Source organism: Pseudopodoces humilis, chromosome 3 (assembly GCF_049639895.1).
Source record: "Pseudopodoces humilis isolate 2021_Gansu_Grassland_sample_001 chromosome 3, ASM4963989v1, whole genome shotgun sequence".
Taxonomy (NCBI): domain Eukaryota; kingdom Metazoa; phylum Chordata; class Aves; order Passeriformes; family Paridae; genus Pseudopodoces; species Pseudopodoces humilis.
In genome coordinates this window covers 97,796,415-97,816,268 of record NC_142202.1, presented here as the reverse complement: position 1 = coordinate 97,816,268, position 19,854 = coordinate 97,796,415, and the positions used below count along the sequence as shown (strand labels likewise).

The window sequence follows — 19,854 nt, the reverse complement described above, 5'->3', positions numbered from 1 at the left end:
GTGATTGAAATTTTCTTACTGTAATAACTGTCTTTAATGTATGTGAATGTGACTCTTAGGCATTCCCAGAGATATACATGGAATGAAAAGGAAACTTTCATTATTTCTGAAGAACAATTAATGAATTAAGTGAACATGAACTGTATTTCTGAACAGTAATCCCTCAGTTTTTGGTCCACCTACACAGACTACATTTTCTAGTGAGAACAAGTGGCTGATGACCTCTGGTAAGCCAAGAATAGAACAATTTTTTTTAGGCCTCAAAGAGTTGCAGAAAACAGTGAAGCATAAATACTGCAAAGACCTCTATGAAAGCAGGAAATAATGCAACTTTCTTATATACCAGCCATTCAAGAAATCCTAAAACAATATGATTTTTCTTATTGCACACCAGTCAACTATTTCACAGTGTACATTTAAACCGCAATTGCATCATCAACACTTAGGATACATGACTGCCTATGTGAGAAGAGTGACTAGAAAATAGGGTTGAATAGAAGTCATATGCAGCACACTAGCTAGTGGGTCTTCTCCATCAAGCAAGACTCCAAATAGAGATTCCAGCAGAATCCCATTTTCAGCTTTAGGTCAGGGACTAATTTAATTTCTAAATTAAGGGCCTTAGTCCCCTCTCCTACCAGACAGATAGTTTATCAGGTACACTTAAGTCATCTGCCTTAAGGAGTTAACTTAATTTGAATTTATTGACACGATGAAAAGCAGCTCTTTTAGAAATCAAAGGAAGGGACTTAAATGGAATTTAAAATTTGGTCTCAATCTTCATGTCCTTCTTTATCGAAACAACTCTAATTAAAGTAATACAGCCTACTAGATGAAATCAGACATCTGCTATAGTACAGTTTTAGTACTGTGCATATGTATTTATAGATTAAAAAAGTATATAATACAGACTACATTTCCTCCTATAAAAAGTCAAACATCTGCCAGTACAATTGTATTTATTTAATATATGAAGTATGTTTCTATACTATATATTTTTACGACTAATATTTATAACAATGTAAATCTATACAAAAACCTACAGATTTTTACTTACATGGAAGAAGCTCACAAATGTCTCAAGTGCAGTCGCCTGCAGAAAGGCTACTCCACTGCACCCTGGAACTGGCACTGCCTGTCACATCTTTTAAGTCAATATTTTTGACTTTGAGCCTTCCTCTGCAGCCACAGCTGTGGGCTGTACCCTCATGGCAGCAGGGACTATCCTACATGATCCAGGTTGGTGGCTAAGGACATTAGAGCTTGCATTATTTGCTATTCCTCTGTCAGAGCTGGAACTTGATGCCATTTTTCATTGCTCCTAGGCTTTTCCAAAGATCCTCAGAAGGATCATTTGAAAGAAGCCTGCTTGACATAATTGACCTTTGCAGGCAAACCATACTTTGCAACTGCTTTGTGTTGGTGGCACCAGTTTTCATTATGCAACTATATTACAGATAAGGTAATTTTAAAGTCATTTTATAAAACAAATTAATTATTACATCCACCCACCAGGTAGATCTTACAATAACACAAACTGGCAGGCAGACTTAGTATGTCTCACTTATCAATCTCAGTTAGTTACTGGCATCTATCATTGCAGTAACTGTGTCTCCAAGTCTTCATCTTCACAGAAGTAACTGCCTAGTAAAGCAGAATTATCTCCGTGATACGTGTCAGTCACACTAACACAAGACTAATTTACATGGATGTTTAGAGATGACTGACTTCAGAGTTTTGATGCCTACCTTCCTTAGGTTCTTAAATCCTGTCAACCTGTCAAATGCCTACCTAAGTCTCCAGGCTCACTTATAAATCTGATCTGCAATCAACTGCACAAGTCTAGCAGATAGGTATCAGCCCTTGAATTCCAGACAATCCCAGTCACTAAAGTCACATTCTTTATTCCAGCAGTATAACAGGCTGCTGTTTATAGGCATAACTCAATTCAACATGTAGAAAACTTAAAAAAAAAAAAAAACAAACTTCAACTTAGACTAAGTACAAGTGTCTTGTCAACACATTGTCTATTGTGAACTCTTCAGACCTAGCCTTTAAGTCCCTACACAGACTAATCACCTACTTCAACCTCTCCAGGTTCTCATCTTCAAGCTATTTCAGGGCCTAAGCCCAGAAGAAACAAAAGACCATGCATAAGCTTTAGAACACTGTCAGCAACTTCAGTCTCCTAGACAATAAAGCAAATGGGAAACAAGCTATTACTTTGAGTTGAAACAAAAATTCCAGGGACTTCAGTCCACTCATGAATAGCCACTGTGTTTCTCTGCTTTACCTCCCTGACTGAAAAAATCCTAATATATATAAAACATACATACATATATATAATATATATGTACATGCACATATGTGTATAGACATATGCGCAAATATATACATGTATAAAGATCACACTGAAACATTCAAATACCAAGAAAAAGAAGAAAGAATGTGGCTTTTTAATGATAAAAGGTATCTGAACAGTAACATTGAGTATAAAAGAAATCTAGTGGATTACTCCAGGGACAAATCACTGTTAGGGCTTGTTAAAAGAAAAAAAAAAAAAAACACCACACCAATTCCTTTGCTAAATACCTGACTAAATTTTTTTCTTGTTTCTTTTCGAGAGAAATTAAGAGTATTATATACAGCAGCCACTCCTGTCAAAACCTTAGACAATGTGGTTTGATTACTGCACAAACCATGAAGATTTTAAAGATCAGAAAAGCAATGGACAGTTTCTAGATCTATGGATATGAGAATACTGCCTAACAAATACATGGGTGGGTAGAGAGGAAAAGATATTATGGCGACACAGAAAACAAGATATTGTTAAAAATCCTCCTTCAAAAGAATACTACAAATAGACACACCATAAGTTGTCCATGCAAAAGTGCCCCAGAAAGCTAGATCCTTGCACATATGCCAAAATATACAGCCACTGAATGTGACAGAGCCAAAGACTTTCCTGACCTTGCATTTTCCTCTGTTTGCCAACCAGCACTGGTGCCACTGTGGCTTCTTGTAGCACTGCCAAACAGCAGCAACCTGAAATAAACTGGGTGAGGCTGCTATTCAGATCCTGAGACAAGGGTGAAAACATTTAAAAGAAATAAAGAAAATCACTTATCTTCATCTGAAAGAAACTGCAGATGGAAAAGGTAAACTGGCAGAAGGGAAAGAACTGGAAGAGTCAAAGGTAAGAAAAAAGAAATTTAATAGAAAGAAAAATGGTGTAATAAGTAAGACAATAAGTAACATAGGAAAGACAGGAAAAATCTGGAGAAAATAGCTGAAATAAACCTCCCAACTCTTCCCACAAGTAATGTACTTTGTTGTACAGAGTAAAAAAACGACTGAGGTGCAATCCCATTGCAATATGACCCAAACATTCAATATTCCCAAAAGATTACATGAACAAAAGGACAGGTGCGTAACTACTAAAGAACATTGCTCAGAATTCATGTGTCTAATCAATGTTTGCTAGCCAAGAGATTATAAAAGCATTGGACCAGCAGCAGATGACCTCAGACAAAAGCTGGGGAGTCCTTGTACCATGCCACTTCCTAGTAGTGGAGTCCCAGATCCTCTGTTACCTCAGAGCACTCTCAGCAGCCAGAGGCACAAGGCTTAAGATAATTTGAAACGGTGAGGTCAAGATGAAATGCATTTTAAAAGCATCGTCATCTCTGCTCAATGGCAAAACTGCTTCCCACATAATATGGGAGAAAAGCATGGACACTGCAGAACTGGTTTATCAGCTGGATCTAAAACTGGCACAAGTACAAGACATTTTGGTCTGGAGAGAACAAGCCTGCCTGTCTAATTTTCTTGCTTTAAGAATCATGAGCCTACTAGATCCTTATTAGAAACTTCCATAAACTTCACTGCAGTGAACCACTGCCTTTGAATAGTGGGGCAAACACCAAGGTACGATCTGTGAATTACTGTGGCAACAACTAAACCTATACAAAAGTGCGTGAGGCCACAGGTTAGATCATTAACAGTCAAAATGTTTAGGCTCTGAGTATTTTACAGAAGTATCAGCTGCACACAAAGAGGTCTTAAAGTGAGGCAAGATGAAGCCAACCTAAAAGAGACTGATCTTAAAGTCAGTTGTAACCTAAGCACAACTGCAAAAACACCCCAACACTATCCAGCAGTCAGAAGTGACTCAAGACCAAATAATGTCCGAGCTTGTAAAGACCACAGTAATAAGAATGGCACAGACAATTCCACTGCTCTCTAGAGAAGCACCTTAGTATTTGCCAGAAATTCTTAGACCACCCACTCAAAAACAACTGCTTTGATATGTCTTTCCTCCCATCCCTTACATTGCTCCATGTTTTTATTTTCTCTTCCCCAACTCTTTTCCCCTCCACCCACTTTCTTGTTTCCTCCTATTCTTTCCATCCTCTCTGCTTACATGAATTGATGAATTAGTGCACTCTGGGCTGTCTTCACACTAGCAGTAAATCAGTAAGGAACAGCTTGAAGCTTTGACATACCACAAAGTTTTCCTTCTCCACAGGTGACTCAGAAAAGTAAGAGCTATGTTTACACAAAGTCCAAATAACACCAAGTTTGAGCTCTGTAAGACCTTTCTTTCTGAGGGGAAAGAGAAAAGCCTCAGAAGCTTAAAGCTAGAAACCACATTTAAAGCTATGCAAAGTTATTGTGAAACTGAAAATAAGAGAAAGGGGAATGGAGCCCTAGTTCTAACTGAGACACTTGGACACCTCTCAAAAGGAAATCAAACTGCTCTTTTACTTGCAACTATGACAAAATGCATGCTTAGGGCAAGCTGTACTTCCATTGTGCTTTGCAAGTGTCAGATGAGGAACAGAGTACATGGGATTGAAAAACCCACCACAAACCCTCCCAAGGTGTCACTTGCATACTTAACAGTGGAGCTCAGGTTTGAACAGATCAAACACTGAAAAAACTGATACAGCCTGCTCAGTACATCCTGCAGACAGGATCTAGTCTGATCAACACTAGCTGCTACTCACTGTTTTTCTTACTAGTGGTCCTAAATTTAAAAATAGATAAGAGAACAAAATATTTTTATCATTATTCATATCATCTGATGCTTTACATGATAAAAAATACAACTATCAACTAGGACATTTTACAACAAATCTCTGGCCTAACAAACTTGATGACTCTGGATTCAAATATCTTTCTGCACAGTTCAAATCCAATTGATTATTCCCCAGCTTCCCCCTAGAAATTTTGTCTTTTTATCTCCTGTTGTTCTAATTTCCTCCTGCTTGAAGCAGCCTGCCCTCTTCCCATCATATCTGTAGCAAAATCCAGTTCTTCACTCTCACTGTCCTACTAGGCAACTGGCTGCTCCTTTCCTCTCTGGGAAAGGAGCATTTTGCCTTTAAGCACGTGTTACAAAATTTAATTGTATTTTTGTCTGTGTTAATATCTCAACCATGCTACCTTTATTCATCAAGTGATGTTTGCTTCCAAGTTTCTTCTCACACATCCAAAATTCCATGTTCCAACTATGTATCTCCATGCCTTTTTTGTTCATGATTAGGGACAGATGCTTAGTTTCTCTCTAAGTGGTCAAGTGATTTAGTACAGGCCTTGCAAGACCTTCAACAAACACAATCAAAGGAAAGTTCTTATGCCAGTGTGAACCACTAAGATTGCATGCACCAAAAAAATTAAAAATAAAAAAAAAATCTGATGGTTAGATCACCTGAAATAACCTCTTTCCTCCCAAACTTACTGCTTAACTGAACAGCTCATGCAGCTTAGAGACACACATCAGCTGGTGGTACCTACCACACCACATGGGCTGAGCAGAGGATGGGGGGATGAGCAGTGCATCAGCTGCCTGAATACATTTTCCTGTACTTCTCACTCTGCAGAGAATCAGCCTGTAACAGCACTCTCAGAGGTGTCATGTAGTAGTCTCAACATTAGCCCCAGCTCTAATCCTTCACAGCAGTATTACTGTTGTGCAGTAATGCTTGCAGCCTTGTTGCTGTTTTTTTCTCTCCCCATCTAAAAACAACATTTGCAGTACAACACATATATAACCCTTGTTTACTGTAGAAAGCAGCAGCACATGGCAGAGACCGTGCCTAACATCTCTGCAACCACACAGGTAGAGATACCAAAACCAAAGGCTGAAGTACTGAGGACATGTAGAGATAACTGAAAGCATAGCAGGGAAGAAACAAATAGCACAGAATCACCACAGTGATGGAAATACTCCCTTCAGGGCTCTCCTTGTCTAAATAAATACAGTAAGTTACAGACCTCTTGATTTTGGGAACGCATGCAGAGAAATGCTATTGGGATTTCCTCTGCACCACCTTGTGCACTTGAGGACAGCTCAAAAATCAATAGGTGCTGGTCTCTGTTCTATTACTTCTAGTTTACATTTAGCTTTCTCCTTGTACTCATGAATAATTGTAGTAGATGAAGATTAAAAATTAAATTTTGGCTCCTGAACTACAGTTTCCTTCCTCGTTTACAACAAAATGTTAAGAACAAGCTACAGGAATTTCTACAGAGGCAAATCACTTTCCCTACCATTTAATTAATTTAGTAAGGACAAGAGGCAGTGGGCAGAAACTGATGCAAAGAAGGTTCCACCCAAATATGAGGAAGAACTTCTTTACCATGGAGGTAAATGCACAGGAACAGGTTTCCCAGAGAGGTTGTGGAGTCTCCCTCACCGGAGAAATTCAATAACTGTCTGAACACAAATCAGTGCCATGTGCTGCAGGATAACCCTGCTGGAGCAGGGAGGTTGGACTGGATGATCCCCTGTGGTCCCTTCCAACCTGACCCACTCTGTGATTCTGACCTTTGGGATTTTTAATCTTTATTATTATGGAATAGATTTGGCTTTTGAGTTACACAAACAGAACAGATGTCAAAAATTATTCAAGGAATATACCAATAGAATAAGCTACCAAAATTAATTTAAATACAGCATTTTCTAACATGGTATCAGCAAAATCAATTTGAATTGTAATAGAAATATTAATTAAAAAAGGATGCTGCCTACATGTCATGTATTGCTATGAAGAGAAAGCTGAAGGTACTTAAGTCAACCCCCCTACATCTTCTACATACTCCCATAATTCATCCTGTTAAAGAGGGAACACCTTAGGTACCATTGATATGCAAGCATTAATACCTAGTGCACCAGCGTACTTAACTCTGCTGTAGGTTACAGTGAATGTGACAGCCTAATCAAGAGAGAAACCACCTACTACCATTCTGTGTTATCCCCTAGCACTCCTAGACCATATTAACCTCTTCCCCAAATTAAAACAGATGTTACAACTGGTAGTCAGTCCTAGCATTCAGATACACCCCACTCTGAATGTCCATTGGAGCACTTTTGGGTTTTGTATCTGTACAAACCGCCTGCATCCTCCTCAACCTGTAACTTTTACATGCTCATGCACATGGGCAGGAAGGCAGGATGCTGAAACACAGCCTTCACTGCACATCTTGTGGGTCATAGTGCTGACCTGCTTACTAGCAGGTAAAAAGCATGCTGGGCACAGGGATAGAAAACACCTACTTACTCTTCCATTTCCCAGCAGAGAGATCTGGTTTGCTGCATAAAGTGACTGAAATTTGCATAGACTTATTCTGGCATGGAGAAAAGCATTTTTAGGGCAGCTTAAGCTTGTGGCTATTATTCTAGGGGATTATAAAGAAAAGCTTTGAAAACAAAAAATCAAATTAAGGGCTTTTTCAGTGAGTCCTCATGGTTTTTAGAAGGAGCGAAAAATACCAGAAGTAATTTTATTTCCTAAAGAGAAGGAAATAAAGTAAAGCAGTGATACTTATATTTAAAGCATTTACATACACAATATATTCCCTAAGCCACTTTATAAATTGAGCTCATTCCACAGGTACAAGTGATCCACTACCTAAAAAGTAACTAAAAAGCTAACTAAACCTTGTCCCACAAAAACAAGATCCAGGAAAAGGCTAATAGCTCTTCAGAAACATGCTTCTCCCTATGTAAAATATCTGTGTTAAGCCTTTTACCTTGGACATCTGTTATGTCTGAAAAAAAACTTTTCAGGAGCTTGACATGTACTCATATGGGTACTCTGAACAGTCCCAAACAGTTTATTAGCAGAAATCAACTGCAAATTGCTCTGTGGGATATTCTCTAATGTTTGCATGGTGTACACTTCAGTAGGCTAGAGGTTCCAGAAGTCCGCATCAATACAAACAAGCTATAAGACAATTCAACTAATATTAATAGCCTTGGTACTAAATTCTGTGCCTCAGAAAACATGAGTAGCTGAATTTAGTGAGCAATCATTTTCTGCAGAGCTGTTTGGGCATCAGGAAGTATCTCAATACAGTATTTGTCTGAGCAGTTCTGATTCCTGTAGCTTCCATCCCCTTTGTATGCAGCCCAAAAAAAGCAGACCAATCAAGCCAACATCAAAATAAGGAATAAAGAAAAAAAAAACAACTTTTTTCTTGAAAAAGTTATGACTAAAAGGCAGAATTAAAAAATGATGGGCAAAGATATTATACACTTCCCAGAGGTCAAGTTACATTTCAGATAGTAGGAAACTTTCCAAGTTCAAGTCATGCTTTCCCAAACTAAACAAGACACAAACCACAGAAGCCTGCCCTATTTCCAGCTGCTGGGAAAATCACAGATGAGATTGTTCATTATGGTCCCAACCAAGTAACATGGTACACACACCACCACCCACCTCTTCAAACATACCTCTCTATTTAAAGGGAATCCACTCTACTAAAAAATATTTTTTTTAAGTTCTGTAGTTGTTACTTTTTCCTATTTACTCTAACGGTCATCATAGTGTCTTATGCTCAGGACATTGTGAAAAAAAAAGCCAGAGGTCTGACATACCAGCTTTAAATAGACATTTGGAAAGGAATTTCTGCAGGGGCTCTAAACCAAACAGCATGGATTACAACCCACTGTTTAAAATTAGGTTTTGTGGCTGGTTTGTAGATAATCCTAGTAACAAACCAAATCTGATTTTTCTTTCTTGGCTGAAGTTATTGTACCTAGCAATCTAGGAGGCCAATAATAGAAATTTCATTATAAATATGGCTATTAATGTTCCTAAGTATAGTCTACTTATATGACTGAACCATGTCAAAGGCCTTAAGTCATTCTCTAGGTTTTGTTGGGGTTTTGGGGTTGCTTTTTTCTTATCAAAGGACAGTAAATGCTTGACTAGGACTTAAAAGTTTGACGTTTTATTTGGATTAAATAGTTTGTCAGTATTAAAACTACACAGAAAAAAAAGCTTTCAGGGAGGAAATAAACCTGAAACATCTCTGAATTCCTATTGCATGTTTAATGACAAGAACCCACCACCAAAGAACAACTGTTTAACCATCAAAGGTATCCCACATTTCTTTTCTGAAATCCTTGGGTAACCTAAATTGTCTACTAACAGAGTATTTTGTCCTAGCTAATTGGCAAAGGCAGCCCTTGAGTTTCTTTCCATCAAGAAACAAATTAAATAGATTCAAGAGCAAGCAGTGCTACTTTAAAAAACAAGCAAGAGGGAGGAGCACAGGAGCTGGCTGCTGCTTCTCCAAAAGAGTTGGAATAAGCCATTCCTTTAAAAACTGGAGACACAAAGCAGCATTATCTCCTTCATACTGGTGAGCACAGATGGGAGCAAGAGCATCACAGCTTGAACCAAGGTGCTTGGTGGGCTTCAGAACTCACTTAGCTGGGAAAGGCTAGAGTAGAGCAGTGTAGGGAGACCCTATAATACAACAGAATAAATTCAGGGGTTTTTTCAGCCACACCAAACTCTGTTCTAGATGGAGAATAGGGAAGATTTAGCATCAGATATAGACCAGCTGCAAGACAAGGCAGTGCTACTCTAAACCTGCAAAGCCTAATAGCTGAAGTCATGCAATTGAGTTAACAGGGAGTTTGGGAATATGACTGACAAAACAACTAGGTCAGTAGCTAGCAGCACATTCATAATCTATCTGTACTTGAAAAGAACAAAAAACCGCAAACCCCACTAAAGAAGGCCCATGGGAGATGGTGAAAATGAGAAGGATATGTAGACCAGGAATCATTCAAATATTAGATTTAAAAACATAAAGCAAAAGCTGACCACATGTGGCTTCTAACCATGTGGTTGTTAGAAATTAATAAAAGTAACCAACCATTTGTAAAAACAGCTAATAAAGATTTAGCAAGTATAAAAAATAATTGAAGCACTAAAAAAGGAACCAATTATGGACACAGACAAATGTCACTAGAGTAAGAATTCCGAGTGCTGAACAGTAATACAGGCTCTCACACTTGGGTACAACACTTTCATACTGAGCAACAAACGGAACTTAACTTCTAACCATAGGTCTGAATCACCTGAGCTGGCTTGAAGAGGATGCTACAATACATGCAAGTGACCTGAAATAACCAGGAGGTCTGGGTTCTTGCAAAGACAGCAGTGGTCAGAGAATTAGCAGATGGAAAAAGCAGGCAAAGTGGTATGTAGTGCATAAGACAGTATAATTATGCTGTGACACATTTTTTTCTCTCTCCTGCCTTCCCTACTAATACTCAAAATGAAATGTTTTCTTCTGTGGAGACTGGTTTTGCTGTTTGGTTAAAGAAAGCGGTGTTAAAAAGTAACTGTTGGGCTTGGAACAGCAAGCACTGAGGTTTGAGAAGGGCTCCCAAGTGCTCGGAGAAGTTCTTTCCATAGCTCTTGAGAAAACCAGCTTGCTTGTGCAGCTCAGCCTATGCCTGATAGACTAGCTACTAACCTGCTTCCTCCCAAGTCCTGAGCTCAAGGCTTGACAGAAATGGGAACCAGCACCTCAATTTATAACAGAGACATTAAAAGGACTGCTGAACAATATAGCAAGCTGTAAATCACCCCTTTACCATGACAGAAAAAAAAAGTTACTTAACTTTATAAAGGTCAAAACACACAACAGCAGACAAGTGTCTTGACTTGTGCCTCCTTCCCTGCTTCATACATTGCCAGTACATTCCAGCACATTTAATATTTTGTACATTTGCAGTAGTCAGTGTCCTCTATTTCCTTTCTCAAACACTGAGCTGGCAAAAACAAACCATCTCCAACTCCATTAACTCTTGCAATCCCCTCTTAACAGAAAGGCAATCAATTTTACAGAGTCTGGAACAAACTACAAAAAGTCAATGTCAGATATAAATAGCAACCATATAAAAAGTAAACATTCACAGCCAGTCTTAGTTCTACAAACTTTAAAAGAGGTGAGAAGTAACTCCTAATCAGGTTTTGGTGTATGGTATAACCCCAAAACTTTCCTAGGTTAGAAGCTAATACTGATTTTAAAAAAACCAAAAACAGCTTGCAACAACAAAATAACAAAAATATAGGGAAAAAAAACCAGAACCCTCCAACATTTGAAACAAAGCCTCAGAAATGCAACCTGCAGCTATTTATTTCAATAAGATGCTAAGCTCTTCTGCAGCACCTGACGGGCATTCAAAACTAAGAATTGAAAACCATGAAGGCTGAGAAGGCCATGGCTGGTCAGAACCACTTCCATGCTGATCTGAGCTAGCCACAGACCCAAACACACAAACAACCAGATAAATGAAGAAATGCAGATGGCTTTAGAACGTGCAGAGATAGTTTATTTTTAAAAATTTTGCACACTGATAAATGTATCCCATCTTCAAACCCTTCTTTATTAGTGGGGAATATTTTTTGTGACAAAAGCTAATAAATAAATGTAGTTTTTCATCTTGTTCCATGGACTATGACTAAAAACAAATTTTACTTTGTGGCTGACATCACAGAATGAGTTTGTCACCTCCACAATGCAATTCTTTCTCCATGTCACAGGGTAAAAAAACACTCTGACTTTTGTGGACAGATATTTACAGCTTTATTAAATTTTATTTTAGTTACCAGTTTCCTATGTTGGACTAAGTCAAGTTGTGCCTTTGGCTACTGCTATAAGACATAGCACAGCAATGATGATTATGATAATAATAATAATAGTAATGTAAATTATTACTGTATCACTAGATCTTGATCACCTACTTAGCACTAAATTATGGTACAATGATTCAGTTTGTGTAGGTCTCAACTGCCATTAAGGTTACAGACAGCTACTTAGAAAACATCTTTATCTGAAGCAAAGCCAAAGTATTGGCTTTTGTTTCCTTCCACAGTGAAATGAAACATTAGAACTATTTTAAGGTTATAAACAATAAGACAGAAGTTATAAACTCTAATAGAAAATCTGACAATTTCAAACCAACACTAGATTATTAGAGAAGAATTCTGCATTTTACTGGCAAACTCTGACTTTCCCCATCTGCTCCCTTTTCTCCCTACTAATGAGCAGGAGCAAACTATGAAAGCATGTCTAAAGATAACAAGAGCACAAGCCTCTCTAGATGTTTAGGAAAGATCAATGAGCTGTCCCCCTATGCTCACTATCACACAGACAGGAGTGGCAGGATCTTGCCTGCCAGACCAGGAAAATCAGATGGCAATGCTTCTCTGCTTTGTATTAATCATCTGAGTTATGTATGGTATGTTCTTGTTCTTTACACAAATACCTCATGATCATCTGTATGGCACAAATATTTTCCAATACAGTTCTCCGCCAGGACATGCCCCATTTCAGTAACCCCTTAGAGCCATTTCAGCGAAATAGGGTTGGAAGGCAGCAGAAAGATTCAAGAACTCAAAGCACATTTTAACTGTGTTATGTTCACAGTATGTCAGAGCTGCCTTCACACTGATCAGAGGCCAGGAAGGATCATAGAAGTTCACAATTGTTTGACATTTCCCAGAACATATCACACTCTACTTAGGCTTCCACTTGTTTGAGAAAATGAAAAAATGACTGACCAGTTATGTGTGCTTTTCCGAGACAATGGACATAGTTCCTGAATACGTTACATTTGTTTTCTCCCTCGTGTTTCAGAAAGTGGGATATGATGCCTGGAGAAGTTTGAGGATCTTTAGAGGCACCTCAGCAGAAAAGTAAACAAACAGCAAGGTGAGAACATAAGCTGCACTGCTGAAAGAATACAGTGATGAATAGGTGCAGAGGCAGACCACCATGCCTGAAGGCATAGGACTCTTCAGGAGCAGATGGAGAGCTGACGGAAGGGAAAGAGAAAGGCTGAGGGACCGTGGCTCATTTAACTTCCCACATGGAAACCAAGAAGAGATATGGTTGCTCACTGAATACCCATGATGCAGGGTAAAGTACGACAATAAATGGGAGGGGAACTAGTTCAAGTAATTACTGAACCCAAGGACAGACATGCATAAACCTGCCATTTCTCACTTCTTACAAGGATTTTCTTCAAGTTGCTAAATATCAGGAATGAAGAATATGTTTCTAGCATAGCTTACAAAAAGTAGGAAAAATGCTGGTTACTTGTAAGCTGAAAGTTTATAAAAGCAATTAACTAGAGCACTGTGACGGACAAAAGAATAATCTGATTCTTTGTATTTAAATTTTAAATCGGCTAGTTAAATTAAAGAAGAAAACAATAAAACTGTAGATTTTTTTTTTTTTTTAACCTCAGCTTTTTTTTTTTAAGCAAGGGATATGAAAGACAGTATCAGACATTTTGGTCTTAAAATAAATGTTCTCTTCTTCCCCCCTCCCATTTAGATTTTCTGCCTGTAAAAAAGATGTGAAAATACAGATTTTTTTTCACTTAATACTAAAAAATGGAACAGAAAAAAAAAGATGAAAAATATTTCAACTAGCTATGTAATTAAGTACTTCTTTCTATTAAGATATGTTACTCAAGCAGAGCATACATATTGTTATATTAAATCTTCAATACTTAAACAAGGGTATGATTATGTTTTCACAAGAGGTTTTTCCTGTAATCAAAAAGAGTCAAGTAAGAACACCACTATACTTCAATAACTAAGCCAAGAACATGAGTTTTCAAGAAAAGGAGGGAAAAAAATTGTACAATCTGCTAGTCAGTAAGTATATGACTTTTTAGTACTATTTCCAGAAAATGAATGGGTGCAAAAGAGGCATTGCTTGGAAAAATGGAAAACTACCAATAGCAAGTCACAAGCTAAGGCAAATAAAAATCCTAAAAATGCCATTATTTCTGCATATAGCCATATATCAGAGCAAGCATAATGCAGAACTTGCAGCTCTAGTGATATTCGCAGGATGACCTTTTCCAAACTAAAGAGAAATAGATAGGTTTTCATTATTTAAACGTAAGACCTGCTGCCTTCTAAAATATCTGAAGATAAATATGTGTTCTGTTTTTGTTTGACTGGGGATACATTTACCAATTACATCAATTATTTTCTATGGAGTACATCTAGAACTGTAGCTATCTTAAAAAGGAAATCACTTTATTATATCATCCCCATATTTGGAGTATGAAGTATATAAAACGCATGGAATACACAGAAAATGGAACTATTAAATCAAAAACCACATATGAAAACAAAACAGGCTCTGTTACAGAGATGAAGATATATTTTTAGATGTGTTTTATATGTGTGTATATATACATATGCATGTATATATGTTATGCAGAGATTTAAAAATGAAAGTTTAGTGAGGCCATTTTAGGTGGTACCATTAAACTGTGCTTCGAGGATTGCTATCAGACAAGTCTCTGTGACTTGGATTTTGCTAGGAAGCTAATTAGAGTGCAGATTCAGTTGTTTTCCTACATTTCTTTGGTAAATGAACCAACCCTTTTCATGTTAGAGCTCCATAATTAAAAGCAAACTTTGACAAATTCCCTCATCTTACACGACCCCAGGCTATGTGGCTTCCACTTCTATGGGAAACCACAAGAGCAATTCCAAAGACTGTAAAAGCCATCTCTCAGGCATATTTTTCTCCCCCCACAGCTTCTGTTGGCATCAGAGTCCTATAAAAGCATGGCTGTATTGAAAATTGCATCTGTCTATGCCCTGGACAAGCATTATTAAGACAGTCAAGTCAAACACCTACCACAACAATCTCTCCTTTGTCAGTCACACGGATCCCATGAGAAAGCACCAACCAGTCTACAATTTTGGTAGTGTCTGAAAGACAAAAGATAAGATAATTAGATAAGATAATAACACTTTATTTCAAGTGACTGTATAAAACCAGAACTAAGAGTTCCACTTTGCCAAGCAGCTTTTAAAATTATGTGATAGCACAGTCTTAGCAGACAAAATTTCATGGTGGACTTGGCAGTACCGGGTTAACAGTTGGACTTGACAGTCTTAGAGGTCTTTTCCAACTAAACAATTTTATGATTCTATGAATTCAGAAAACAGCAACTGGCAGGAGTCCTACTTTCACTGCAAGCCATTTCCCATTTTTCTAATTTATCCAATAGTGTTTTTTCTCAGAAATAAACCATCAGCTCAGTTCCTTTCCAACAAATACTCATAAACTTACTTACTCAAACCAAGCATGTAGATTTTAAACATAAAACATGTCTTTTGTTGCCAAATATTAAAAAAAAAGCAGCTTGGAATAAGTTTATAGCCAAACATACAAAATTCCCATCTTCCTTATTCATTTAAGTTTTAAACAACATGTTATTTAAAAATATTTGTAATTATTGAAGGATGCTTTAATGTTTAAAAATCCTAAAAGTAATCATTTAATTCCTGCAACATTCTCACCCTCCACTGATATTTATTTAGAGAGAAATGTGATATGGGAAAAATATCTACCAAACTTCTAGAAAAAACAAACAGTAACTACTGTTACTCAGGCAACCAATGCTCAAAAAAAAGCTCAGATATATGTACTCCAAAATTCTAGGCTACTGAACAGCTTATTCAGCCAACAGCTGTGTCACCAAAACAAGGCTCCCCCCTCACTTCTTTAAAACAAATCTTGCTTGAAAATTAGGGAAACTGACAAAAATTGTTATTGTCCTCTTCCTAAATTATCTTGACCTTTCAGGAAGAAAATCATAATCTGTTTTCATTATGGTGTATTTACTCATAAAATAAGAAAACGGTTTCCTGTACCTTGGGGTCAGAAGGTCCATGGGATGTATCAGACTGTTAACCTGAACACCACAAATTATTACACATTTTCCAAGTACCCCAACAGCAAGATAAGTAGCTTTTACATTGATAACAAATACTGCCTGGGCATGCAACCTGCCTTGGGCTGGAAACCTCAAGAGATTCACCACTTTCTCTAATGGCAGGAAGGGCAATTTACTGGTTTGAAAAGCTACGACTGTTCACCTTTCCATTTAGCTCTTCAGACAGTTTCTAGCTATGCTTACCACTCTCTAAATGGAAGGATGAAAATAAATTTTAAAAGGAAAGTAAAATAATTGTATGCAATACACTTTCTTGTCAAGGCAACTAAGATGTTCAGACTTTTGTACAGTCAGGGTATGTTTAAGCTGTTTTCAAACTCAATTTCTAAAGCTGTACCACAGATGTTTCTCATCTCTTCTGCCAGCTCTCCTTTTTAGCACACACCTTGTTCCGGGCCAGCACTCTCAGTCATTGCATCAGCTTCATCTGACTTAGGCATCTCCTAATCTCTTTCTTCCTCTTAAAACCTTGCCCTTGCCAGCACCTCACTCAGCGCTTCACTAACCACTCTACCAGCGCCGCCTTCCTGGGGCCCTCTCTCCCACTTCTGTCTAGGAAAGGCCGGGGGTGGGGATTGGATCCTGAGGAAACAAATAGCTCTTTATCAGCAGTGTTTGTCACTCCTCGTTTGCTCCTGGGCAATTCTTTCAACCACAAAAATTCAGTTTATCCTCGCTACAGAAGTACCTCACAGATTTACCTCCTACTCCAAGTCCCTCTCTCTCTTTCTTTATCCAAACTGGAAATTTCAATCCTTCTCTCTGACATTTCCTTGGAGTTATCCAGCTATTAGGTTAAGCTCCACACACATATACAAACCACTTATCTCCCCTCCCATACAAACTTTCCCAAGAGGCCCTTCTTAAATAGCCAGCATCCTGCCAGTCCCCTAGCCTGAACACTGGTTATTGTATTCAACAGTAAGTTGTATGTCTAAATCCTGTACAAAGAACATGCACGTAATATACATAAAATGCAGTCTTTTCTCTGATCTTTGACAACTAAAATGGTTATCCTAGTTTATAAAATGCTATCCTTTTATCCTGAAAGATTTTCCTCCTTTTCTCAGGCTTCAATCAAGTGAATCCAGCTTCAAGAGTTTCTGAAAGGACATAAGCAATGGTCATCTCCTGCACACGCCTCTGGGCTATTTTAACTCTTATTTAATTCATGTAATTGCTTTTCCCAAATTTTATTTTTATAAAAGCATCCCAAATGCTTTTCCCATAATTGTAATAACTTTCTCAGTCTTCTCAGCCTTTTCTCTTTATCATTTTTACTAATGTTTTATCCACCATCAGCAACAAAGCAATTTATCTCACAAAGATGACCTGACTAATAAATCCATTCAACATTTTTTAGATATTTGTCTTTGGATGACATGAAGTTTGTATTAAAATTATCTGGACAGGAATCCAGTAACTACTACTAAAAATGCAGGTGGAAAAAAAAGCAGCTGCTCACATTTCATTTCCATATTACATCACTTCCAGGATTTTTTTTCTCTTCTAATAATTATTGTGGCTCTTTCTAGACCGCCCAAAGGTTTTCAAAAGACCTTTTAAAGATGTAAAAACTAGAATCAGATACAGAATTTAAGTGTTATTGTCATTAATAACATCTCTATCATGCCAGGAGAAAAATGCTTATTTTAAAAATCCCATCAACCAAGGATTAAATTAGCCCTCTCTTCCTGTAATGGTGTACTGATACCTTAATTGTTCTGTATCCAGCTTGTTCCCTATACTTTTGCAGAGCTGCTGTTTTCCAGGATGCAGTCCCTCATGCTTCATGTCTGGCAAACTTTTCACCAAGAAACCTGAACAGCTACATCCTGTATACAAACCTTTCATTTTACTCATCAAAAAGAAATAAATCATTCTTTGTGGTTTCTTACTTATTATTACGATCTGGTAAACAGTGTAATTGGATGCTTTTTTTTCAGCTTCTGTCTTAGAAATGAAAACTTTAAATGGTGTCTTGCCTAGGCCCAGTACTGGAACATCTTGATTCTCAGTTTATTTCGCACAGATACCTATCTACTTGTTTATATTTTACTGTTGGCTGCTGTTCCATTCACCTGGCAGGCTTTTACTGATGTGCTCTAATGGTTTTCCCAACAAAAAGCTGTATTGTACAGAGCCACAAGCTGACAGGCAGAAGAATTAGGAAACCTGTGTCAGTCTCAGCACAGGAACAGTGGCAGATGTGGAAAGAAAGGCTGTGGGATCTACTCTATATTCGTGTGACAGCCCATCATCTGTTTTTTGTGTCAGCCAAGAATAGCCAGGAGGCACAAATGGCCGTGAACTCATCTCTCTCCACTTCATCCTGTCAGAGCTTATGATGCAGCTCACAGCCTGGCAGCCACAGGGTCCAAGGACAAACGCTAAAGGGCACATAGGAAAGAGGATGAGGTTTGACAGGTTACATGCACAAGAAGGAATTTAAGCTTCTGATTCTCACTTTACTTACAGTGGTGACAATTTGTGATTATGCAAAACATGTCCTTACCAGTCTCCTTTGCTTTGCCAGGAGACAGCATTTCATACAGTCCTACACTGTCAGCCCTACTCACAGGGGGAAGGGACACAGGGTGAAAGACGAGATTCCTCAGCAGTGCCAGCTCCTGCAGCAGTCAGGGGAGCAACACACTGGTCAGAGGGAAATTCTGCTGTGCCAGGTACTTACAGGCCACAAACAAATTGAAGCCCTGTGCCAAGGAGACACAGAGTTACATCCTGGAACCGTAAGCAAAATTTAAGTGTACAGCTTAGAGTAGAGAGAAGCACTTAGGAAATCTGGGTAAAGCTCCTTGCTGCCCAGTGCAAGCTTAAGTATACTGTTGCTCAAGCCAGGGGATGAAATTCTGATGGGTTCCCTTAAGCAGAGTAGGAAGCTACACCTGCTACAGTCCTCCCCCTTCTTCCCTCTGGTTTATATATGCCACACCATTTTCTCCTGGCAAGTGCTATTCAGGTTACCATGGCTGAACAGGTATTTGACTGGCTGGTTCCCAACAGTGAGATGCTTTTCATCAGATCAGATGTGGGAAGCTCTTTAAAGGCTTTTTAGAGAAAGCAGCTACATGATTTCATGAAGACAGAAAAGCTCAAAGCACAGTGATAAAAGGCATTTTAATAGATCCATTCATACTAATACAGGGGATACTGTGTGCTGAAAACAGGGAAATATAATACTTTTCTAGCATGATAGGCCAGATTTAATTGCTAGCTTTGTTTTGAACCCGACAGCTATTACTATTCTACCAACTCCTGGATGCACTTCTAAAGAAGCTTTCTCATTTCAGATTTTTAAGAAGAGATGGTTGGATTTAACTATCAGGTTTATTGTATGTAATAGAAAAGTACACAGAATTAAGTCTTCATAAGAAGACAATTCCCCACCACATACACACCTGCTTATTAAAAAGCTGGAGTGGAAAATGTCTTCCCTGTATTTATTTTTCCCTCCAGTGAAGAAAAAACAATCAAAACCTTCAGTTAAAATAATGAAATCACGATTTCATATTCATTTTACCAGATGAGCTTTTCTAAGCCTTCCAAAAGATCCCCAAACATAGTAGAGTTGACTACATATTCTATGTTTTCTTATAAAAAGGTAGAGGTAGGCAGATCACAGCCTTTCAAAAAATAATACAATTGTGTAGGGGAAAAAAATAGCTTTTTCCACATGACTAGTCCAATTTCCTAGGGAAAAATATTAAAATAATTTGACCACAATTGGGATCTGATTGTGGTGTAAA

General features: G+C 38.0%; 1 protein-coding gene across 4 annotated transcripts in view; it reads right to left on the bottom strand.

Moving 5' to 3' along the window:
- RNF144A (ring finger protein 144A) overlaps nt 1–19,854 on the bottom strand; it is a 60,508-nt gene that overhangs the window by 31,165 nt on the left and 9,489 nt on the right. For all 4 annotated transcript variants that reach the window (XM_014251458.2, XM_088052753.1, XM_088052754.1 and 1 more), the window contains one exon: nt 14,983–15,056. The gene's annotated coding sequence lies outside the window, so the exon portion shown is untranslated. The remainder of the gene's footprint in view (nt 1–14,982; nt 15,057–19,854) is intronic.